The sequence below is a fragment of the Myotis nattereri genome, assembly GCF_964212035.1.
Source record: "Myotis nattereri genome assembly, chromosome: X".
NCBI classification, from domain to species: Eukaryota; Metazoa; Chordata; class Mammalia; order Chiroptera; family Vespertilionidae; genus Myotis; species Myotis nattereri.
Window position 1 is genome coordinate 93,894,080 of NC_138078.1, and position 26,912 is coordinate 93,920,991.

Here is a 26,912-nt window from a genome sequence, read left to right on the forward strand (position 1 = left end):
GACAAGACCTTGATCCATATGAAGGATTCTTCTTCTTGGTATAGGAAAAAGTAGCCTTGAGCTCCCTTAGAAGTTAAAGTGTTTGACCCACAGTCAACACTGAGCATGCCAGACAGAAGGTAGCATCACATCAGTTACTGAGCTGTGAATCAGAGACAGAAGTCCCAGTTCTTGGGTGGGGCTGGCATTAGCAAAGAAGGACTTCCTTTGTAGATGTTTGGGATATTAGATTACAAGGAACAGGAATTAAGATTAAGACAGAAACTGATTTATCAGTGTAACTTGTTAATGCCCAGAATATTGATGAAGGAAACCCTTCAATTAAGTCTATCTTACTCATAGTCAAGATTTGTCTTTAAAATTGGAGCAGGACAGAACCTTCAGGTACAAAGTAGAGAGGTCATGAGGCAGGTAAGGTCCAATACATGATGTCAGGATAAACTCTTAGCTAGTGCCTTCTCACCTTATCCATCTCTTGTAATTGAAAGTTGTCAGTTAAATCATATCCTCATGGATAGGTTAGAGCTTTGCCTCCTACCTGAAATCCCCATTGGTTCTCAAAGTGTGGCCCCAGAACCTTCAGCATTAGCATCACTTGGGAATTGATGAGAAATGGAAATTCTCAGATGGTACCCAAGATCTAGTGAATCAGAAAATCTGGGGTAACGTCCCAGCAACCTGTGCTGTGACACATCTTCCAGGAGATTCTGAGGCCCACTCAAGTTTGAGAACTACTGCTGTATGGTGCTTTGCTGGTCCAGGCCATACCTTCACACTACCGTCAGTTAATCTGTCCCAGAATCCTTATGTGCTTCAAGCTCTGAGTTTTAGTAACTGTACAGTACTTGTTTCTACTTGTTCCCTGTCTAGTTATCCTGGCTCTGTGGCTGTCATAAGTGGAAAATAATACTCAAACTCTCTTGCTTGATGCTGTACAACCAGCTTAGTGCGCAAATACAAACTCAAATTGACTATGCCTGCACAAAATCAAATCAAAAGTATAGCATAATGCTTAAGACTCTATAGCAGAATGGATAAAAATGTGGTCTCTAGAACCAGAACCTTGGATTTGAATCCTGATTCTTTCACTTATTAGCTATGTGATCCTGCACAAGTTATTTACCACTCTGAGCCCCAGTTTTCCCATTTGTAAAATGGAGTTAATAGTAGTATTTTAGTCTAGGGAATTAATTAATTAATATGTGTAAATTGTTCGGGACAGAGCCTGACACACTTTATTTTGAAATTATTGAAAAGCATTGCATGAACAGAATTTACAGAAGATGGGACTGTCATGTGAATGGGGGGTACTTGTATAAATGTGGCCTAAAACTCAGCCCCAGTATCTAAGGACCATCCCGAGTGAGCGCCTGATTGACTTACATGTGTATTTTGGCATTGTGTACATCCAGCTTTCTGTGTAGCATGGCCCAGGTATACTTTGCTTTTATATCTCTATCTCTATCTCTATCTCTATCTCTATCTCTATCTCTATCTCTATCTCTAATCTCTATCATCTATATGTAAATCATTGAAGAAATAATGAACATCTACCAAGAGCCTCTCAGCTTAATGGAAATACAGATGAAGAAGGAGAGATGGTCTCTACCCTTGGGGAACCTACAGTATAACTAGAGAGATGAGATTAGCATCATGGAACAACAGAAGAGTACAAGAGAGCATTAAGTGTTAAGTGGTGTAGCAGAGGTGACACGTACTGCTGCATGAATCCAGAGAAGGGGAGATGAGGAAGGCTGGAAGGAGGAAGGGTTTTTTGGAGGTGATGTTTTGAGTTGGGCTTTTAAGGATGGGAAAGATCTGGCTGGATAGAAGGAAGGGTAAGTGAGAGGTGCTTATCACATTGGAAAAAGTCTCATTAAGGATTCTTTTAAGTAGTTGACACCCTTAGGATGTTTAATATCCAACTCAATATACAAAGTTATGCTTACATGTAAACATTTTGAAGCATACTGGACTAGGAGAGAAATATTTGGAGTCTTCATTTTATCACTAATTAGTTATATCTATTTACTCAATTTTCCTTCTATTTTCCAGGACCCTGTTTCCTCATCTATAAAGCAAGAGGGCTGAACTCAATGACTTCTAAGATCCTACTTTGAATATAGCCATACTAATTGCTAATGTTATTGAGTGCTTACTCTGGTATAGTTTGTATACTTATTAATTCATTTAACAATTCTTACAATATAGATACTTTCATGTCATCCCTTTTGTGTATGAGAGAACCAAGATACAGGAAGGTTGAATAACACATTCAAGGTTTGTCATGTAATGGGGTCATGGACATATACCACTAGTGCCACACAGTACATACATAACATAGGGTTTTTGTGTGGGCAGTGTTTATAAACAAAGAAGCATCAGAATGTAAGCAGACCTCTGATTTCTCATCATGCCATGGGACAGGCTGGGCACAGATGTTTTGTATGCATTGTGTCCAAGATTCCAGCAGGAGTGGGGGGCCTGCCTGGGCTAACACCTTAGACTTGGGACAGAGAGTACTCCAACTGTGAGAATTAGCTCTGTCCCCAACTAACATTACATATTCATAAGCTAGCTTAAAAGGAGCTAGGGAACACCTAGTTTTTTAAGTGACAAGGAATATATTAAAGGATCTCCCAGCCTCAGGTCCACACCAGGGAACGGCATATGGAACACCAGAATCTGCATAGCAATAGCCTTACCTACCAGGCCAAAGGCCTTGCCTCTTTTCAGTAAGGATCAGTGCAGCTGAGCCAGCTCTTGGGGTCAAACTACCAAAAAGGGAGAGGAAATAAGCCTCCAGGGTCATCTGCATATGTCTCCTGTCAAGGACATCGAGCAGAGTTGGAATCAAACTCAAGCAGTGCAGTGCCAGAGCCCACTCTCTTAACCAATAAACTATGCAGTGTGAATTCTCACACTTCTGCTAAATATAGTGATGGTTTTATAAGGAAAGCAAGTTAACTTTTGATCCAGTAAAGCCTGAATTTGAATCCTGGCTCTTTCATTTACCAGAAGTGAGGCTTTGGATAAGTTATTTAATCTCGCTGAGCCTCAGTTTTTCTGTCTGCATAATGAGAAAAACAAACCCCTACTTCCCAGGCTTACTCTGAGAATTAACTGAAATAGCCAAGGTGAAGTTCTTGTACCATGCCTGGCATATAGGAAATGTTTAGAAAGGGTGGCTGCTGTTATCATCAGGGGTGTTTTTCCTATTATTGGCGTGCCTTCCAGAAATGCTCAGTTCTAAAATCATCCACAAGATGTCCCTCTCTCAATAGAAAGTTCTGCAGCACTGCTATGTGTATAAATATGTACATCTGAGGATCTGAAATTTTGAAAAATGACTTTCACATCTATGGCTGCCTGAGAAAAAAACATATATTGAACCATGTGCACAGGAGGAAATCATAGTTGGTTTGCAACCAAGGCACATATGGCTCTCAAGACAGTTCTAAGGCGAGCCTATCGCTTTCCAGGCTGCGTGTGGGCGGTGACTACATCCCTACAGTTCAGTCCAAGCATGATGCAGTGGAAGGAGTTTGGGGGACTGTAATTATGTTCCTTTCTCAAGTCCTGAGGGAAGTGTATGGCTCTAGAGAATGTGTGAATGAGTGAATGTGTGCATGAATGTGCCTGTGCCAATGTGCATAAGTGGGAACAGAGAGAGGTTGGGGATGTAGCCTTCCCCCTGAAAATTCTGCACTAGACCTGGAAGTATCCTTTCACTTTCTGCTATTCTGTGGGTATTATTTTTGGTAGGTCCTTGTGGTACAGGACAGATGTTCAAAAAGATACTGTGCTGTTTGTATAGAACAGCTAATACCAGATCTAGAATAATTACATGTATTCAGGACGATGGAACAATAAATCTAAGTGTGGAGGCTGCTTTTGCAGCAGGAGCAATATAGCTATAGAGTCATGCATTTTTTTTAACCACTTGAGAAATCATTTCTTCCTGGTCAGCACAGGGGGAAATAAAACAGAATAGCTGTTTTGATCCTTTCTTCCCTTCCATTAAACTCATTTGCATACTCAGTTAAGGGCCTACTCAGCCTGGCAAATATTTTGCTCATGAGTCTATTGTAGTTGGGCTTGTGTCTTCTAAGGATAATTTCTTTTGTTTCTGAATGAAGGACAACAGCGCCTGGCTGCTATTGCTGGATTACATTGCTTTGTTCCAGAAAGAAAAAATGGCCTTTAATTTTTCTTGGCAAATTCTTCAGTATTCTAGATATTTCAGAGAAAGCTGTTTGGGCAGAGCAGGTCTGGGTTAGGACTGCTGAAAGATCTTTCTGCCACAGAGAAACTCAGACATTGGGACTCACAAGAAAGGTCAGCATTCTCTAAACACAACTCTTCCCAGGCGCACAGTGCCCTTACACCGTCCCCACCCTGTCCTAGTTGTTTTATCTAGATTGCACCTTTCTGGACAACATTCCAAGATCCATATTTTTCTCAGTTCTCCTTACTTTGCCCAAGCTTCTGTTTCTTGGTATCTCTCCATCTCCCAAGGTGTCCTTGGCTTCTTGCTTTGCAAATCAAGGAAAGTGCAAATCTTGGATATACATGGCAGTATGGCAGGGGGTATATATTGCCTTACTGTCATTTTTTATGGTGGCAACTAATTTGAATATATTTTGGAGTAGAATGCAATAGTCCCTCAAATATTTAAGATAAAATAATGACTAATGCCTCTGTTCTAAGTGCTTGGTACATATTAATTAGGTTAATTTTTCCAACAACCTTAACAGGTAGCTTATATGTTTGATCCAATTTTAGAGATGGGAAACTGAGGCACAGGGAGGTTAATTACTTGTTCAAGGTCAAAGAGCTGGGTAAATGGCAGTCTGCCTGAGAGTCCATGCTCTTATCTAAAATAATGTATTTTCTGTCAAGAACACATTGGATTATGCCCTCCAGACCTAGGGCATTTTTCTCTGCCATTAGGATCAAGTGCAACTCTTCTATTTAGTGGATTTATAGTTTGACTTGGACCTTTGAGCCATGTAACATTCAGTTGAAGTAATAATTCTGATATTGGGTATGGGGGTGAGTGGCAGATCAATAGAGGAGATAGCTTAAGCTAAGGATACCTCTTTTCATCTTCACATTAAATCACACCAGAAGTTAGTCATCTCTGTCTACTTACAAGATCAGGGATATAAATGGGTATACCAGGTATGAGTTTTAGTCCACATCATTAAGGGCAAATGTTAGGACTGAATCGTGCCCCCCATTCACATATTGAAGCCCTAACCCAGTGGTTCTCAACCTTCTGGCCCTTTAAATACAGTTCCTCATGTTGTGACCCAACCACAAAATTATTTTCGTTGATACTTCATAACTGTAATGTTGCTCCTGTTATGAATCGTAATGTAAATATCTGATATGCAGAATGGTCTTAGGCGACCCCTGTGAAAGGGTCATTCGACCACCAAAGGGGTCGTGACCCACAGGTTGAGAACCCCTGCATGCCACAGTATTTGAAGATAGAGCCTATAAGGAAGTAATTAAGGTTAAATGAGATCTAGTGCCCTTATAAGAAGAGACACTAGAGAGAGCTCTTGCACTCATATGCTTGCTGGAGTGTGCTCTTGGGATCTCCTTCTCCGACTCCCTCTCCCTCCTTCTTTCCCTCTCCCTCCTTCTGTCGCCCTTTCTCCCTTGCTTCCTCTCTCAACCCTCTCTTTCTCCCTCTTCCCACTTCCCCCTGCCTCCCTTTCTCTTCCCACAAATATACACAAAAAAAGGTCATATGAGTGCACAGTGAGATGGAGGTCCTTCTACAAGCCTAGATGGGAGGCATTAGAATGAAACCTATCTTTCCAGCACCTTGATTTTGGACTTCTCAGTCTCCAGCACTGTGAGAAATAAATTTCTGTTGTTGAATCACCCAGTCTATGATATTTTATTATAGCAGCCCTAGTCAACTAATACAGGCAAGCTATTTCTTATAAATGAAATATAATCTTTTCAGAGCCCCCAACATGTTGTATGGGCAGGAAATTAAATCTCAGTTATTATCAGGGTTTCCTCCATTCATTCATGATGTCACTGAAGAGTCCTGGGCTTTTGTTATGCCAGAAAATCAGGTGAGGACTGGGTTCTTAGTTCTTAGTAGTTTCACCTTCACTGTTGTTGCTTGGTCTCTAAGAGGTTGTCATCGACAGGTACCTATTGACTGTCTTTGGGTAACTGTCCTTTTGACTGCTGACCTGTCTGGAGCACTCTGCCCACACACAGTCTACTGACTTTGTCATTCAGTTCTGACCTCTCCCAGTATCAGTGGGAGGGAGTATAAGTTCTTTCTCAGGCTCAGTGGCTTCCCTCTCCCCAACTCAAAGCCCTTCTCTCCATAGGCTGATCTATAATAATAAAAGTGTAATATGCTAATTAGACTGGGCATTCTTTCAGATGTCCTTCCAGACAACCTTCTGGATGAAGCTGGGGCTGCGAGGGAAGCCCAGGTCCCGGGTGCTAGAGGGAAGCTGGTGCCAGTAGCTGGGGGAAGGAAGGCTTACTCTTGCACACACATTTTGTGCATCAGGCCTCTAGTACAGCATAATCGTCTTCATTAATCCTTTAGACTAGGGGTCAAGGAGCTTTTTCTCTAAAGGTCCATATATTTTAGGTTTGTTGTTATAAGGTCTCTGTTGCAAATTCTCAACTCAGCTAGAAAGCAGCCATACATAATATGTAAATGGATGGCCATATTGTTTTCAAATAAAACTTCATTTGTGGATATGGAAATTTGAATTTAACATAATTTTCACAAGTCATGAAATATTAGTCTTCTTTTGATCCCTCCCCAAACCATTTGAAAAAAAATCTAAAAACCATTTGTATCTCACTAGCTTTACAAGCACAGGCAGAAGATTTGGCCTGTGGGTTGTATGCTGCTGATCTCTGTTTCAGATGTTTGCTACTCAAAGTGCAGGTGCATTGATCAGCAGTGCTAACATTATCTGCAAGCTTGTTAGAAATGCAGAACTTCAGGCCTCACCACAGACCCACCCAATAGGAATTAGAATTTTAATAAGATCCCTAGGTGATGCATATTAAGGTTAGAGAAGTACCAATTGAGAAACCCAGTGCTGGCTTCTCTTTTCTGGACATTAGAGAGAGAAGAACAGGTGCTAACATTAGTTATCCCGTTTTACTCCTGAATACCATGCGTAGATATATCAGCATTGACCTTCCTACCTGATTTCCACTGTTGCCCTTTCCTGGATGGAGCCACACTTAATAATGTGAGTTACAGCCAGCTTTTTTTGTTAGTCATGTTAATCCACAGATCATTAGCACTTGACCTCAGAATTAATCATTTGGTATTTTTGGCAAATCTACTTACTTTTCAAGTTGTGGTTTATTTCTTTCAAGGTTAAAATTCCCACTTGCTGAGTTGAGCACCAGCTGAGTATTTAGGGAAGAGAAACAAGGTGAAACCGCCTGGACTTAAAATTTTGTTGTGGCTAATTTTCACAGCATATACATTCAAGTAATACAATGCATGGACCACTATTACAAAACAAAACAAAACAAAAAAACACAACTGGCAGAATGTTTTTAGAAAGGCACATGTTTTTGTTACATATTATTTTTTGTTCTGTAGGCTTTTCATTGTATTTTTCTAGACTAATATTAAAATGAGTTTGTATTCTATGAGCACACATCTGTGGGCATAGGTAGCTCAGAATCATGGGCAGAAAGAAGTGTGGGGAAAAGTCTCCCTGAGATTAGAATTTTTCTTTAGCTAATCCATGAGATGATGTGCAACAGTCTCACGAGGTAAGAGTGTATTGAGAATTAAGACATGTTTAGGTCAATGTTGGAAAAAGGAGACATGTAATATTTTAAACAATAAAGAATTTAAATGAAAAAAAAAAGGGACATGTTTTACCTGCCTTTGGCTCTTTACAATCACACTCTTTCTCAGGTTTCCTTGGTGAGTTGTAGACCAACTCTCTCATCACTAATTATCAGTAATTCCTGTGCAGGATTTCAAGTAACCCAGTTTAGGGGAAGCAGGAGACAGACTCCTGCTTTTCTCTTCTTTCCAAATCTTGTAGTCATTAAAGTTCGATTTCCATTAATGTCAACACCCCAAAGAAAATGCAGCTCTTCTGCATGTGTTTTGATTACCTTGTCAGAGGCCAGGCAAAGAGAGGTTGAACAGCAGTGCTGCTCCTGCACTCTGTTATTTCTGCTTCCATTACTTGTCATATCTGTCAGTTTCAGGAACATTCATATCTATGGAGTAATTATTTTTAGTACTTTAATTATCTTGGATGTCTAAGGACACGATTAATGTATCATGTTGGTCACATTGATGGGTTGCAAAAATGGCAGGTAGCCCTTCGAGGTGTTTGTGCTTAGGGAGTGGGTTTCCAAAGTGCTTGGGCATGTGGTAGATTAAGTCAGTAAATTCCCTTGACTCTTAGCTTCTGGAGAGTCAACCTATGAAGCAAATCCTTAATGTTTGCTTTTGCCTCAAAAATACTTTAAGATTTTCTTACTATTTCCTACTCCTCACTCTTTTTACACTACACACCACCCAACTTGATTCTCTATTTGATCTTCCTGACCAGTGTCCTGTGTTCTAATCTCATCTTCCTGATAGATTGGAATAACAATAATAGGTAATACTTATTGAGTGTTTACACTGTGCCAGGCACCTTACAAACACCTATCTCATTTAATCCTCTCACAACAACCCTAAAAGTTAGGTACTATTTCTACCTCCAATTTACAGATGAGCAAACTGAAGAATAGTGATCAAGGCTACATGAGTAGTATGTTCTGGAGCTGGGATTTTGGCCCTGACTCCAGTGCACATGCACTTAACTATTGTGCTGTACTGCACTCAATCAAATAACAGCTAACAGTAACTGAGTGCTTACCTTCTGGCCAAGCATGGTGCTAAGCTCTTCATATGTATTAACTCAGTTATTAATCCTCCTAACAATTCTATAAAGTAGGCTTTCTTATTATCCCTGATTTTCAGAAAAAAAGAAAGTGGGACACAGAAATGTGAAATAACTTATCAATTCACAATTAAACAATCAATGATAGACAGAAGCAGCAGTCTGACTGAAGAGTCTACATTCTTAACATTCTCCTATGCTTTTTTTCCCAGATGCCTGCTGGGGCAAGGCAGATGATGTCAAAGAGTGAAGTATGTCCATTTGGGGAGAAAGTGGGAGCCACTGTTCATTGTTACCATATAGGAATGGTAAGTACAGGGGTGTCAGGTTTTAAAAGAAAAGTTCTATACCTGGACATTTATATGAAACTAGAGGCCCGGTGGACAAAAATTTGTGCACTCGGGGCGGGGGGTGGGGGGTGGGTCCCTTAGCCCGGCCTGTGCCCTCTTGCAGTCTGGGACCCCTCGGGGGATGTCCACCTGCTGGCTTAGGCCTGCTCCCTTAAGCTGGCAGTCAGACATCCCTCTGGCAGCCCGGGAGCCCTCGGGGGATGTCCACTTGCCAGCGGAGAGCAGGCCTAAGCTGTAGTCGGACATCCTTAGCGCTGCTGAGGAGGCAGGAGAGGCTCCCACCATCACCACTGTGCTGGTAGCCATCAGCCTGGCTTGTGGTTGAGCAGAGCTCCCCCTGTCGGAGCGCCCTGACCACCAGGGGGCAGCTCCTGCATTGAGCGTCTGCCCTCTGGTGGTCAGTGTGTGTCATAGTGACCAGTCATTCCCAGTCATTCTGCTGTTAGGGTCAATTTTCATATTACCCTTTTATTATATAGGATAGAGGCCTGGTGCACGAGTGGGGTTCAGCTGGTTTGCCCTGAAGGGTGTCTTGGATCAGGGTATCTTGGATCAGGGTGGGGGTCCCGCTGGGGTGCCTGGCCAGCCTGGGTGAGGGGCTGAGGGCTGTTTTCAGGCTGGCCACAGCCTTTTCAGGGTGGGGGGCCCTACTGGGGTGCCTGGACAGCGTGGGTAAGGGGCTGAGGGCCGTTTTCAGGCTGGCCATGCCCACAGGCAGGCTGGAAGCAGGTATCTGGGATTTATTTATCTTCTATAATTGAAACTTTGTAGCCTTGAGTGGAGCTCAGGGCCGGCAGGGCAGGCGAGAAGCTTGGCTTCCTCCATTGCTGGGGGCAACCCAAGCCTCCTGCTGGCTCCAGCTTCATGGCCGCTGCCATCTTAGTTGGTTTAATTTGCATATTCGCTCCTGATTGGCTTGTGGGCATGGCTTGTGGGTATAGCGGAGGTACAGTCAATTTGCATGTTTCTATTTTATTAGATTAGATTAGAGGCCCGGTGCATGAAATTTTGTGCACTGGGGTAGGGTGGGGAGGTCCCTCTACCCAGCCTGTGCCCTCTTGCACACAGTCTGGGACCCCTCAGGAGATGTCTGACTGATGGCTTAGGCCCACTTCTCGCAATTGGACATCCCTCTTGTAGTCCAGGACCCCTTGCTCCTTACTGCCCATCTCCTTACCTTCATAGTTTAGTATACCAAGGATGCATGTTAAATTATCTGTTTTCTAAATGTGAAGAAGTGGTATGAGAAATAAGTACTAATTTTTGTAAACTTTGCAGTGAATAAAACACACATATGCTACACACACACACACACACACACACACACACACACACACACACACTACAAGTGAGACTGAAACAATGGCCCAGCCCAGGGGTTTTCAATCCTAGCTGTACCTTAGAATCACCTTGAGATCTTTATAAAATTCTGATAATAGAGCTCCAGCCTTAGAAATTCCTGTTTAAATGGTCTGTGGTGGGACTCTGGACATCAATACTTTTTAAAAGAAGCTCTTTGAAAAAACCAAGATGGCGGCATAGGTAAACACCGGAGATTGCTGTGGTGTTTTACAGCTGGCGTCTGCAGGGTAGCCTCAGGCAGAGGCTAGATTAGCACCTCCTTAGATCCAAGAGCCAGTGTACCCAGTGGTCAGAGTGGGACCATCCAATTATAACTCCGCAGATCCATAAGGGACACACTCAGGGGGCAGACTCAGTGAGCACCAAAGCTCCACTGAAGCAAGTCTTGCCCCAGAAGGGTGTCTCCAGCACAGAAGTTCTCCCACTGCAGACACAGCTGATTCTCACAGCCACTTGGCCTGGAGGTCAAATCCTCCCAGTGTTACCTACAACAATCAAGGCTTAACTACAACAAGACTGTGCATAAAGCCCACAAGGGGGTGCACCAAGAGTGTCTACCTCAGGTAATTGGGGAGGCTGAGCCACTGGGCCCTATAGGACACTTTGCACAGAAAGCCACTCTTTCGACACAGTGAAACATAAAAAATGCCGAGACAAAGAAGCAGGACACAAATGACAGAAATGGAGGAAAGCAAACTACTGGATATAGAGTTCAAAACCACACTTTTAAAGTTTTTCAAAACTTTCTAGAAACCACCGATAAATGTAGTGAGATCCTCAAGAAATCCAGTGAGACCCTCAGTGTTGTGATAAAGGACCAACTAGAAATTAAGCATACACTGACTGAAATAAAGAATATTATACAGAATCCCAACAGCAGACCAGAGGATAGTAAGAATCAAGTCAAAGATTTGAAATGCGAAGAAGCAAAAAACACCCAACTGGAAAAGCAAAATGAAAAAAGAATCCAAACATAAGAAGATAATGTAAGGAGCCTCTGGGACAGCTTCAAGCATACCAACATCCCAATTATAGGGGTGCCAGAAGAAGAGAGAGAGCAAGATATTAGAAACCTATTTGAAGAAATAATGACAGAAAACTTCCCCTACCTGGTGAAAGAAATAGACTTACAAGTCCAGGAAGCGTAGAGAACCCCAAACAAAAGGAATCCAAAGAGGACCACACCAAGACACATCATAATTAAAATGCCAAGAGCAAAAGACAAAGAGAGAATCTTAAAAGCAGCAAGAGAAAGAAACTCAGTTACCTACAAGGGAATACTCATATGACTGTCAGCTGATTTCTCAACAGAAACTATGCAGGCCAGAAGGGAGTGGCAAGAAATATTCAAAGTGATGAATACCAAGAACCTACAACCAAGATTACTTTATCCAGCAAAGCTATCATTCAGAATTGAAAGTCAGATAAAGAGCTTCACAGATAAGGAAAAGCTAAAGGAGTTCATCACCACCAAACCAGAATTAGATGAAATGCTGAAAGGTATTCTTTAAGAAGAGGAAGAAGAAGAAAAAGGTAAAGATACAAATTATGAACAACAAATATGCATCTATCAACAAGTGAATCTCAAAATCAAGTGAATAAATAATCTGATGAACAGAATGAACTGGTGATTGTAATAGAATCAGGGACATAGAAAGGGAATGGACTGACTATTCTTGGGGGGGGGAAGGGGTGTGGGTGATGCGGGAAGAGACTGGACAAAAATTGTGCACCTGTGGATGAGGACAGTGGGTGGGGAGTGAGGGCGGAGGTTGGGGTAGGAACTGGGAGGAGGGGAGTTATGGAGGAAAAAAAAGAGGAACAAATGTAATAATCTGAAAAATAAAGATTTAATTTAAAAAAAAAATAATAAAAGAAGCTCTCCAGGCATTCTAATCTGAAGCCAGGGTTGAAATGTGGTCTAACTGATGAATATGTGTTTGTCAGAAAGTCCCAAATGTCCACTTTGGGCCTTGATCATCTGCTTTCTCTTTTATTAAAATCAAAGACTTTTAGAAATAGTTAGCCTAGAACAGCCATTCTCAACCTGTGGGTCACGACCCCTTTGGCGGTCGAACGACCCTTTCACAGGGGTCGCCTAAGATCATCCTGCATATCAGATATTTACATTAGGATTCATAACAGTAGCAACATTAGAGTTATGAAGTAGCAACAAAAATAATTTTATGGTTGGGTCACAACATGAGGAACTGTATTTAAAGGGCCAGAAGGTTGAGAACAACTGGGCTAGAATAATCTTATCTTTAGGTACTGTTTTCTTGTTAACCAGACTGTTGTTTCTAATTCTTCTGTAGTGGCTGGGTAAATAGACAAGAACATGGGCTAAAGTTGTGTATTTGTTTAAGAGGGTGTGACAGGTGACTTCTGAAATGGTTCCTCAATGGGTTGTTCCAGACCAGCAGCATCAGTATCACCTGGGGAACTTGTTACATATGCTGATGCTGCAAAAGTCTATAGCAGTGGTTCTCAACCTTGGCTGCACATTAGCGTCACCTGGGAATCTTTTTAAAATACTGATTTCTGGCCTCATCCTCTGGAAAATTTGTTTCTTTTTTATGGGGTGAGGCCACAACATTAGTAACAAAGAAACAGATTTTCCGGAGGATGAGGCCCAGAAATCAAGATTTTAAAAAGATTCCCAGGTGATTCTAATGTGCAGCCAAGGTTGAGAACCACTGGTCCCCTAGCTTAACTTGCAGACCTATCTGCCCAGAGGCCTTGGATATATCATCTCAGAGTTTGGGAAGTAACAAGCGTAAGTAGAGGTATAGGTGATTCCCTGTCCACTTATAGAGTAAATGTCATCACCTGTTGGTGAGGTGCGACTGGCTTATATGTAGCCATGCTTTACCCTACTCTTAGTTGACACAGCATTCTGGCTTCCCATTGAACTGCAGGGACTTGGGACTTACATTTTTTCAGCCAACCCACAGAGCTGCCCCAAGCTGGTGCAACTCAAATGAACAACAGTGACAAAGGCTAACTACTCAGTAAGTGAAGCATGATGTGCTTCCTTTACTGTAAAATCTTTCCTATGGAATGAGCCTGGCAATCAAGTGGAATGAATTATTTTCTTACTAGAGGCCCGGTGCAGGAATTCGTGCATGGGTGGGGTCCCCGGGCGGGGGGGGGGGGCTTGAGGGATGTGATTGGCCCTCCAGGCAGGTGGTGGGATGCCCTTGCCAGCCGGGATCCTGATCTGCCTTGCTGATGTTTGTGCTGGTTGTCAGGAGCCACCTGGCAGCTGCTTTTATATCCTTTCTTCCTTGTGGAGTGTCTAGGGAGGGGAAGCAGCCATGGTGCCCGAGGCAGACTTCCAGGAGGCCGGCAATGCTGTCAGCATTGTGCCGGTGGTGCTGGTCCATTGGTGCCTGGCCTGTTCTCTGGAAATTGGACCTGCAGGACTACTGAGGGAGTGGCTGCTGCCAGGCTGGTGGGTGGGTCACCAGGAGGAGTTGGTCAGCTGAGTGGCGCTCCTGCTGTGGAAGTGCACTGACCACTAGGGGCAGCTCCTGTGTTGAGCATCTGCCCCTGGTGGTCAGTGCGCATCATAGCTACTGGTCGAGAGGTTGTTCGGTCACTTAGGCCGAATATGTACACTCTATTGTATATATTTTCCAATTGGCCCTGTCCTTACAAAGCTGACCTAGTGAATAACAGGAAGCTGAGGTTAAGAAAGGGTCCATTCCAGTATTCCTGTCAAGTGTGCTATGGACAGACAAAATTTGGTTCAAGTCACACTATAAAAGAAAACAAAGGTATAAGTTACTGCTGTCAGACATTACAGCTGGTTAGGCCTGAAGAGCTGCTTTGCGTAAGTAACCAACAGCATCCTACTGTGTCAGCCACCAGGAAACTGCTGCCTCAGATGCTGTGGCCCTTCCATCACAAGAATTCTGATTGAACAGCCCTCACACCCATCACATATGGCCATCCTAGAGACAAAGATTACCATTGAATGAAATATTTTGGATCTCAACCTATAATGAGTTGCTTATACTCCCTCTAAGAGACTGCCAGAACTAATCCCATTGTGATTTACCAAGCCTCCCTGACCACCACTCATTCTACATACTTCCCTAATTACTTTCCTATTAGACATAAGCCACTTCTCCCCAAGCTCTTACTGTACTCTCTAGAAAGGCTTATCTGTGAAGGCCAACATCCTGTGTCCTTAGCTTCTTATCACTACACTAGTGGCCCGGTGCACGAAATTCATGCACGGGGGAGGGTATGTTCCTCAGCCTGGCCTGCATGCTCTCCAATTTAGGACCCCTCGAAGGATGTCCTACTGCCAGTTTACAGGGATCGGGCCTAAACCGGCAGTTGGACATCCCTCTCGCAATCCAGGACTGCTGGCTCCTAACCACTCACCTGCCTGCCTTCCTGATTGCCTCTAACCACTCTCCCTGCTGGTCTGCTTGCTCCCAAATGCCCCTCCCGCCAGCCTGATCACCCCAAACTACCCCCCCTGCTGGCCTGCTCGCCCCTACCTTCCCTCCCCACTGTCCTGCTCATCCCCAACTGTTCCCCTGCTGGCCTGCTCACTCCAAACTGCCCCCCCACTGTCCTGATCACCTCCAACTGACCCCCACTGATGGCCTGCTTGTCCCCAACTGGCCCCCCTGCTGGTCTGCTTACCCCCAACGGCCCTGCCCCCCACCAGCCTGATCACCCACAACTGCCCTCCCCTCTTGGCCTCTAACCACCTCTACCTCGGCCCCGCCACCGTGGTTTTGTCCAGAAGAACATCTGGAAGGTCTCCCAGTCTAATTAGCATATTACCCTTTTATTAGTATAGATGAATTATTTTATAGAATGGACATTTTATTACAGATGGTTTCCCATGGCATTTTTTCTAAAGAAGTAAAAATTACTTTAAAAAATGTTTCAGGCCAAAACCGGTTTGGCTCGGTGGATAGAGCGCTGGCCTGCAGACTGAAGGGTCCCGGGTTCGATTCCGGTCGGGGACGTGTGCCTTGGTTGCGGGCGAATCCCCGGTGGGAGGTGTGCGGGAGGCAGCTGGTCGATGTTTCTCTCTCATCGATGTTTCTGGCTCTCTATCTCTCTCCCTTCCTCTCTGTAAAAAATCAATAAAAATATATTTTTCTAAAAAAATGTTTCAGAAAGATTTTGAGAAATTTACAGTATCTGCTTTTCTTCCAAGAAAGTTGTCACTTTTATGCCAGAGTGAGAATTATTTGTATGCTTTGTATGTCAGCATTGGGCCACTGTGACTGGGGGGCACTTAGCTTGACTTGAGAGTAATTATCTTGCTCACTGGCTGGGAGGGAGGATGTGTGGCAAGAGGAGATAAATACTCTGTTCTAGATTATTCATAGATTGCTGACTTTCTGGATTGATTGTGCAAGATCCTCCTTTTATTTATGTCCACCTTCTATTGACAGACATCTACCCTGGTAGAGAAATGAGATGAAACTCTCTTTCTTTTCATTGTAAAAAGCATTTGAATTCCTAAGGTGTGATAAGGCCTCCCAGCCATCCACAGTCAAGGTACACATTTTCATGGAGGATGTTCCCACTCTTGAATAAATCAAAACAATTTTTTCTTTTAATTTAAACTTTCTTCTATAACTGTTTTCTTGTTACTTTGTTTTTTTGAAACTACTTCCAAAGCTTTTCAAGCTGTATATGTCCTTGGAATGAATTTATAAATTAGAATTGAGCCCAGCCAATGTGACTCAGTGGTTTAGCATCGATCTATAAACCAGGAAGTCACAGTTTGATTCCAGGTTAGGCCACATGCCTGGGTTGTGGGCTTGATCCCCAGTACGGGGCATGTAGGAGGCAACTGATCAATGATTCTCTCTCATCATTGATGTTTCTTTTTTTCATTTTTAAAAATATATTTTATTGTTTTTTTACAGAGAGGAAGGGAGAGGGATAGAGAGTTAGAAACATCGATGAGGGAGAAACATCCATCAGCTGCCTCCTGCACACCTCCTACTGGGGATGTGCCTGCAACCAAGGTACATGCCCTTGACCGGAATCAAACCTGGGACCCTTCAGTCCGCAGGCCGACCCTCCATCCGCTGAGCCAAACCGGCCAGGGCTCATCATTGATGTTTCTATATCTCTCCCTCTCCCTTCCTCTCTGAATCAGTAAGAACATATGAGAGAGAGAGAGAGAGAGAGAGAGAGAGAGAGAGAGAGAGAAGTGTATATGTTTGTAAATAACAAAACATGTATTTGATGCTCTTAGAAAGTCTTATTTTCTTTCATTAAAACTTGTGCAGTATAGGGAACTCCATAGATTCTCTTAATTTGAAGAAAGTTAGAGGGAAAGGTACTAATTCAGAGTTCCTTGGGAAAATGTGTCACTTATATATATTTTTTATGTTTTTTTTTAAATAAAAAACTGAAATATTTTCTATTCAGAAAATATATTTGGATCTAAATATCTTCTATAATTTTAACCCTAAAATATCAAGTTAAATATTTTAAAAATGGGTGGGATGTTTGTTTGTTTTTTTAAATAAGTTAGGTTACTGAAGTTCTACATGTTACTGGATCACCTGGGGTAATTTTCTGATTGGAAAATTAAGAATTATAGTCAGAGGGGAGGACATGAGAATTTTTAAAGAACATATTCAATTTACTTTAGAAGCCGAACCTCTCTTATCATGTGACTTGTTTTGTATGTTTGTTAAACTATATTATCACATAAGCATTGATGCTATTAGAACAAACAGTGACAGCTGATTTGGGTCATTTGAAAGTCCGTCCACTGTCTGTTTTAATTTGTATGTTTGTTTTGACTCTGTCATATGCTCAAACTTCAGTGGAAGTCATGAGAACCTATTATTTTTGCCTGCTCCTTCCTTTACGTTGGAAATATTCTTTTTTACTCAGAGGGACCTTAACTTTGATGTAAGGGATTGTTTCCGTTGCCAACTGTTTTCTTCCTTGCCAAGTAAGACAGTTGTTGTGAACTCTTCAGTGATGCCTTCCCCAGGACATTTTCAGATGTGGTTGGGAAAAGTCATTTCATCCCTGACCTTTGCATCTCAGGTGCTGAGGTGCTGGGGGTGCCGTGGCGATCATGGGAATGCAGGCCAGCAGGCACCCCCGGCACCCGGGGGGGGGGTTCTGGGGTGCCGGCTGGCCTGTGCCCGCGCTCTCTCTCCCTCCGATCACCATGGCGATCATGAGGAAGCAGGTCAGCCAGCACCCCCAGTGCCTGGGGGGGGTCTGGGGGTGCCGGCTGGCCTGTGCCCAGGCTCTCTCTCCCTCCGATCACCATGGCGATCACAGGGAAGTAGCCAGCTGGCACCCCTGGCACCCGGGGGGGGGGGTCCGGGGGTGCTGGCTGGCCTGCGCCCGGGCTCTCTCTCCCTCTGATCCACAATGCGATCACCGGCCGCAGGCAGCCCTCACCCCTGGCCTGGGGTTGTTGCCTCGCCTGCCGCCAGGCTTTCCAATGGCGACCCTCAGCTCTTGCCTGCCACCTGGGTTTCTGATCCCTTTTGCCTCCCATGATTGTGCCTATGTATGCAAATTAACCGCCATCTTTGTTGGCAGTTAACCACCATCTTGGTTGGCAGTTAATTTGCATATCACCCTGATTAGCTAATGGAAAGTGTGTCGGAGGTACGGTTAATTACCATGTTTGTCTATTATTAGATTAGATTGCTTCTTGCTATAATTGGAACCTTGGCTGCATCTTAACCATGTTTCCTAGGAGCAGAAGTTGGGGCTGTCATTTCTCTTCCAAATTCCTTTAACACTAGAAAGACTGAAATTTAGTATATACCTATATTGCCCAAAAGCAGTCAAAATGACTGCATTGTGAAAGAATAATATCGGAGCACTCTTCACTTATGTTCCTTAGCTTTTCCAATAACTCACTTCTATTTGACAGTTCTTTCATGAATTTAGGGCGCAAAAGAAATACAATAAACAACTTATTAGAACAAGTATCACTGCATAAAGATTCGAATAACAAGTACTAGTTTAGCTTATTGAGCAACTGCAACTTATCAAGTATTGACAATTTATCATGTACTTGTATGTTATCATGTGACGGTAATCGAAAAGAAAAAATGAAAACTGTTATTTCAATACAGAGCCGACCTGGTCATATAAGAAATTTACTCAATTCAATAATAAGAGTCATAATTTCCCCCCCAAGCAGTCAAAATGACTGCTTTTGGGCAATATAGGTATAACACATATATATATACCGGAAATGAAGGAGGGGGAGGTAACTACAATTATTAATAAACGCATTCATATGTTGTAAAAAAAAGTCACAAAATTCTAAGACATTGTGTCCTTATATACATAATTGTTTTTCTAATTGAAATTAAAAAAAAAACACAGTCAAAATGACTTCCTTGGGCAATCTAGTGTTAAGATCATTGCTCTTCATCCCTCCTGCAGAAGCCCTACACTTCTATCCTCTTCATTGCTGTCACCTTTCAACCTCCTGATGACTTCCCATTTATCACATACCTAGTTTATGGCTTACTCTCTTCCTTTTAATTCCTCTCAGCATTCTTTAGAACTTCAGTAGCTTTGTGTCAAGGATGTCAGAGCTTTACATGGCTCAGGAGGCCTTAGTTTCAAAATAAATCTGTTAGTAGAAATTCAGAGATGAATTGTCTGAGAGTAGACTTTGAGAGTGGGAGGAGAGGATAGTGGACCACTTGTGGGGTACATTGGATCTTCTGAACCTGGGCACAAGGGATGGAGGGAGGTAGGGTCCCAGAGTGGCTGGGATCTGTGCCCTGATCCAGCCTGAGGGATGCAGTAGAAATTCTCTTGATGGGGTGGGGTGACTTTGTTGTCCTTTCTACCCCAACTCTGACCATCATTCTTGCTGACTTCACATTCATGTGGATAATTCATCCCTCATAGCTTTCCACCTCCTTTATCTCTTTACTTCAATGATCTTTTCCTCTACCCACCTCAACTACTCATTCGCTTGGTCATATACTAGCCCTTTTTATCACCAGAAACTGCTTTATTTTGTAAATCATAACCTCCATTCCTGTGGATCTTTAACCTTATCAGGTTACAGCTCTAATTGAATGATCCTCCCTACATTTTCTCTCTCAATCATCCCACCATTGTTTATATTTACCCCCTTCCCCAGCTTAGAGTACATCTATAGTATTGTTATTATCACTTTCCCTTTCCAACTCAATCTTTTATATCCACTGAACTGTAATATCCTAACACTAAGCTATCCTATCCTCTTTTCCTTCTCCTTTTTTAAATAGCCAAGACCTTCACAACTTGGCTGACTGTCATCATTCATCATGAATGAACTTCAGATGGACACATGACACTGTTCATTACTTCCATTACCTTTCCTTAGTGAGGGATTTTGGATTACAATTCTCTGTGCTGTCCTATTCCTTCTCTCTCCTTTGACCTGCCTCTCCTACCTCTCCTTCCTTCTCATACTCACTGATGACCTCAACCCACATGGTACTGAGTAAATAGAATCCAGTGGTAGCAGTTTTATCTTCTCACCACTAAATCTACCCTCCTAAATACACATGAAACCATTGTCCTTCCCCTTTTTACAATGAAAAATGTGCCCATTTTCCTGATGGTAGAAGTTACTCCTATAAGAGGCCAATCTCTTTTAGATCCATTCAATCTTGCTTCCAAAGGGGACTTGGGTTCTTCAGTTATTTCCTCTTTTTTTCTGATATTCATAATTATCAATATCTCCCTTTTGTCTGTTTTTTTTTTTTACATAAACAACCAACCATGTTATACAACATTTATTCAAAACACAAACAAAACAATGACCTTTTCTCCCTTGATTCCACATTCTTCTCTAGCCACCATTTCATTTCTCTATTCCTCTTCACAGCTAACTTTTTTGAAAGATGTGTTTGTACAGTCTCTTCTTACATCTTGACCCAACTCAAACCCTCTCTAATATGGCTTCAATCCCCAATTGATTATATTTTGCCTATGTGGAGGCTTGAGAATCAACCCTATAGGCAACTGAGATGGTAACTTTAGAGTCTATTATGGTTAGAACACAAAGGAAACTTGAGGCTCAGAGAGGTTAAGTGATTTGCCTAAAATCATACAGCTAGTAAGTAGCTAAATTGGGATTGGATCCAGATACATATAATTCTAGGAACTTGTAATTAATCACATCCTCTTCTGTGCTCTGCATATCTATTGTTGGGATTATCACATTGAAATGTAATTATTTGTTGACAGGTACCTTTCTCCATTGGATTATGATTTCAAGGACAAGAACAAAGTTTAGAACACATAGTAGGTGTTCGGTAAATGCTTGTTCAGCGAATGAATGAAGGAATGCTGTTATCTAGCACATTTGTTCTTTTTTTTTTTTTGTCCTCATCAGTGATAGAATCACCACTGGTCACTACTTTTTATTTAATATAATCATAGAATCATGACATTTTAGAGCTGCAAAGGACCTTAGAGATTAGGAAATTAAGAACCATAAAGGTTAAGTAATATACCCAAGGTCAACTGGCTAGTTAGTTGCAGTCTAGTGCTCTTCTCATACTATCTTCAGTAGTCGTTACTGCTCCTTCCTTCCCTCCTTCCCTGACCCCCCATTCTCTTTTTCAATCTAAATAATTCCAATGCCAGGCAACACTCAGACAGCAGAAAGTCAGTAGAAGGACGTTGTGAATGTGATGGGCAGCCAGTGCAGTGCTTTTTAGTGTTAATGAACATTTTCCTCTTTGGTTCGAGCTGGTGCCTGCTAGCTACTTCGGTTCTAGTTTAAAATATCCTTTTCATGAGCTCCTGTCTTCTATTATATTCATCATAGTGCTTTGGATATTTTAATGAGTTTTTTCTTATCGTCTATTTATAAAACCAGACCTACTTTCTAGTGTTTTTTTTTTTGGTTGTTTTTTAATAACTCAAATTGCAAAGTCTTATTCCTTTTCCATTGCTCTTTCTCCTTTATACTTTTTTATGTTTGTGTGCTTGAAGATGAGCAGTGCATTTTTAAATGCAATCTTGTTAGTTGCTAATACAATGCTAGAACAATCAGTTTTTTTTAGAGAGAAGAATAAGCTACCTAACCAGAACCCTCAGCCTAAAGTTGTGAAAGTAGCAAGATCTCTGATATCAGGCCTAGTTGAGTTTAAATCCTGGCTTTCTACTTATCTATCTATTTATTTATTTTTCACTGTTTATCTCCTTCTTATTCTTTTTTAAATTGAGGTATAATTGACATGACATTATATTAGTTTTAGGTGTACATCATGACTCAATATTTGTATATATTGCAAAATGATCACCAGAATAAGTTCAGTTAACATTTTATTACTTAATAATTGTGTGATCTTGGGCAGATTGTTTAACCTCCCTGTACACATTTCCTCATTTTCAAAATGATAGTAATAGTACCGTGTCTATCTCATAGAGTAAATGTAAAGACTAAATGAAATAATATGTAGACCTAGGTTTAAAATGCCCATTCTGCCACATATTGGCTATAGAATGATCTCAGTAAAGCTATTTAACTTCTTTAAATCTCACTTTCCCTCTCTGTATAATTGGCATTGTTAACAGAATTTGATGTATAACATACCACCTCAAAATGTAGTGGTTTGAAATAGCCACCGTTTAGTTGCTCATGATTCTGTGCGTTGGTAGTTGGGAATGAACTCAGCTGGGATTGTCTCTGCTTCATGTGTGTCAGTTGGGTTCACTCATCCATTTATGTCAAGTAGCCTCCATCATATGTCTGGCAGTTGGCTGGTTGTCAATAATGGTGATGTAAATAACTGGTTCATGTGTCATTCATCACCTGTTGTGCTGGCTTGGCTCATTCATGTGGTGAATGATGGTTACTAAGAGCATCAAGAGAGAGCAAGATCCAATGTGCAAGCACTTTTGATTCTCAGTTTGCTTATATTTGCTATTGTCACACTGGTCAAAGTAAATCATATGACCAAACTCAGAGCAGGGTGGGAAGGAACTACTCAAGGGCATGGATGTAGGGAAGGTATTTATTGCAGCCATTTTATTTTGGACATTCTATCATAGAATTGATAATACTTTTTACCCAGAATCTTTGTGAGAATTGGAGACAATGCATATCAAGAACTGAGTGAAGTGACTGGTATAGTAGGTACTCAGCAAATGACAGCTAAAGCATATTATACTGTAGCTGACATAGAGTAGGTGTTTAGTTAAGTAAAGTTCTCTTTTCTGCCCACTCTCTTTTCCTCATTACTTGGTTATTAAAAGAAAACTGTGACTCAAAAAGCATACAAAAACAAAAAACAAGCCAATATACATTGGTGATTTTAAATTTATTTTTTATAACTTAAACATCCACAATGAAACATCAAGTAAAAAAAATTCCCCAGACCAAAACTAACAGAATGTTGAGACCGAACATACTTTATTATTGTACTTTCTGCATCTCCAGCCATAGTTTCTGATGCCCCTGAGGCCATATAGGGTACTGGGTCTTCAAAGAAAAGTTCCATTATAGTGACCAAGGTATCAAAGAAGATACAGACATTTGACAAAGAATTTTCATACCTCAGAGTTTAACCAAAACAAGTTTTGTGGTTAACTCTGTTTTTCAAACAATGCCATTGCAATCTTTGCATCTTTGAGTTCGAAGGGACTTCAGAAGCCTTGCAATCTTAGATCTCCCATCCCTCCTCAGCTATGGTTCCCATACTTTATGATTTTAGGGCAGCCATGGGCAAACTACGGCCCGCGGGCCAGATCCGGCCCGTTTGAAATGAATAAAACTAAAAAAAAAAAAAAAAGACCATACCCTTTTATGTAATGATGTTTACTTTGAATTTATATTAGTTCACACAAACACTCCATCCATGCTTTTGTTCCGGCCCTCCGGTCCAGTTTAAGAACCCATTGTGGCCCTCGAGTCAAAAAGTTTGCCCACCCCTGCTTTAGACTCTTAAAAATTATCAAGGACCTTAAAGTGCTTTTGTTTCTGTGGTTCATATCTATCAATATCTACCATGTGAAAAATTTAACTGAGAAAAATAAAAGAATATACAACACACATTTCTTTACTGTCAGAGCAATGACTCATTGTAGTATGTTATATAACTTCTAGAAAACTCTACTTTAGATTCATAAAACAATGAAAGTGAAAAAAATAAAATAATGTTATTGTATTATTATAAAAATGGATTTGACCTCATAAGAGTTTTGGGGATTCCCAAGGGTCTGAGGACCACACTTGACAAAATACTGCTCTGTAGTCTCCCAGTCAGATAGGAGTTGCTCAACTGAAGCATTTGGTGGCAGTACAGTAAAAAGGCTCCACCTTGGACTCATGATATTAACTTCTTCATCTATAAAATGGAGATGATAATAATTAAATATACCTCATATAGTTGTGGAGATTAAACAAAGTGAAGCAATGTGTCTAACCTATATTAAGGGCCTTGTACAAAACCTGGCATAAAGCAGGATCCCAATAAATGTTGGTCCTCCCATCACTAAAATAAATACTTAATAGCTCACTTCCTTATGAAACAGTTTATTTGGGTTCTGGTTTTTAGAAATTTTATCCTCCTGCCTTTGTAATTTCTACCCTGTAACTTTAGTACTTACTTCTCTGTACAGAGTAAAGCAAAGCCCTCTGAGTTTTAGATAAAGGCCATTGTGGTACATTTAGTATTCTTTCTTATAAGCTATGTCATGATTTCCATCTTATCCTGGTGATTTTTTCTTTGGATAAAGTCAATCATTCAAAAAATATTTATTGAGCACTTAAATACTATGTGCTCAATAGCTAAAAACAGACAATACCTCTGTGTTCCAGAAGCTTGCATTCTAAGTATAGGAGACAGATAAAAAGCAAATAAGCAAATAAATAATAACAGATATGATAGCTATTACAATGGGAAATAAAGCAAGGGAAGGGAACAAAGATTGTTGGGGTGATATTTTAGGTAGTTGGTGGTGTTATTTATGTATAGGGCCACATAAATACCTCTCTGAGGAAATATTTGAGTGAAGACTGGAATAAAGTTAAGGGGGCAAGTCAGGCTGAGAAAAGTCAGTGCAAAATTTAAATTATATTTTAATCATGATTGGAAGATTTTAGGTAGGAAAATGAAGTGCTATGAGTTATCTCTAAAAAAGCTAACTATTGCCATTTTGTGGAGAACAGACTAGGGTACAAGAATAGAAGCAGAGGAGAAAAAAAAGAAAAAAAAAGAATAGAAGCAGAGAGAATAGTTAAATAGCTCTTGAAATAATCCAGAGAAGAGGTGATGGTGCCTTGGAGGTGGTGAGAAGTTGGACTAAGATAGAAAGCAGTGCCAACAGGGTTTACTGAAGGAGTAATGTGTTATGTGAGGAAGAAGAAGGATTCAGGAACTATACCTTAGGGTTTTGGCCTGAACAACTGGATGAGAAATGGGACATTAACTAAAGTGGGAAGGACTGGGTGAGGAACAGAGGGGAGAGACAGGATAAGAGTTCTGTTTGGAATAGATATTAAATTTGAGCTGCCTCTTAGACATCTGTATAGAAATATGGAGTGAATAATCTGGAGCTCAGAGGAAAGTCAGGGCTGGAGATTGGCATTTGGGAGTCCTCAGTGTGTAGAGAAAACATTCAAGAACTGAGCCCTGGAGCACTCCAATGGTTAGAGGTTGGGAAGATGGGAAGAACCAGCAAGGGAGAATGAGAAAAAGTATCTGAGATGTATAAGGTGACACAAAAGTAGGTTTACAGTTGTTTGTATGGAAAATAATGCAATAATTAATAAATAATAATACAAGAATAAACTGTGTTTCATACACACAACTGTAAACCTACTTTTGCCCCAATCTATAGTAGGAAAAAACCAGGAGACTGTGTGGTCACAGAAGCCAAGATATGGTTCATAAAAGAAGGAGTTCATAAAGGAACTGAGCCAAATGTTGAGAAGTTTAATGAGATGAAGAATAAGAGTTTTCTTATTTTGGCAAGATGAAGGTTGTGACAACCTTGATAAGAGTGGTGTCACTGTCAGCATGGAGACACAAGCCTTTTTGGAGTGGGTTTAGGAGAGAATAAGAGTTGAAATGAGGAGAGAACCATAGACAACTATTTTGAGGAATTTTGCTATAAAGAGGAGAAAAAATTGTGAGGTAACTGGAGGTAGACATGTGCAAAGGAGTTTTTTGTTTGTTTTAAAAGGGATATTTTGTATTGTGTTTATATTCTGATGGGAATGATCTATCAGCACATTGACAGAAAGAAAAATTGGTGACATCAGAGAGAGAGGGGTTAACTACTGGAGCAAAAATGCTTAAATAGCTGAGAGTGGAAGGGATCCTGTGCACAAGTTGGAGGAATGGCCTTATTTGGAATGTGGAAAGCTGCTCCACAGTTAACAGGAGAGATCTCAGGGTATATGCAGGTGAGTTGATAGACTTATGGATTTGAAGATGAGGTAGTTCTCTTCTGATTCTATTTTCTCTATTGAAATCATCAGCTGAGAATTATCAAGGGGGGTTGTTTGGGGTTTCCTTGGGGAAGAGCAGTATGAAATAGTTGTCTCGGAGAGAAGGACAGTAAACTGAATGGAAGCATTTAGGATTGTCAAAGGCAAACTTGAGAGTTCTGGTCAAATTAAATCTAAAGTGGGGCCATTTTGCTGCATAGTTGGAGAGTTGTTCTTAACCAGAGTTAAGTCTGATGGAAGGACTACATGAATACCTCTCCCACTTGCAGATCTATTCAAGGCAGTGGCTACAATGATAGAACCTGGGATTTATCTGGGTAGTGTGGAAAAAGAATACATGAAAGGAAAGATGGACAGTGTGTGTAGTATGATCCATGGATTGGAGGTGGAGGTTATGTGGGAGGATTGAAGTTGAAATTATGGTGGCAATGCAGTTATAGGTAATGACTTATACAGTATGACCAGAGGAATGTATGGCTGGGCTGGGATTATGGGAAACAAAAGGTTATTAGAAGTGACTTCAAGGGATAATGGGACCAAGGGATTGGCTATATCCTGAAGTGAATATTCAAATAACAGGAGAAATGGTGGGAGAAAAAGACTGTGAGCCAGGTGCTAACATTTCTAATGAATGAACCAAAGGAAATTATTGAGAGATTGGTGGAGTGCAGCCACAAGGAGGGGTGGTAATTGGTATAGTCTGATGGTCCACACATTTAGTGGGCTGGCGTTTCTGAAATTAGAGGGAGAGGAAATGGCCTGGAAGTGGCAAAGAGGAAGAAGGAGGTCACTCCTCTACCACCAGGTCCAGTGAGTGCT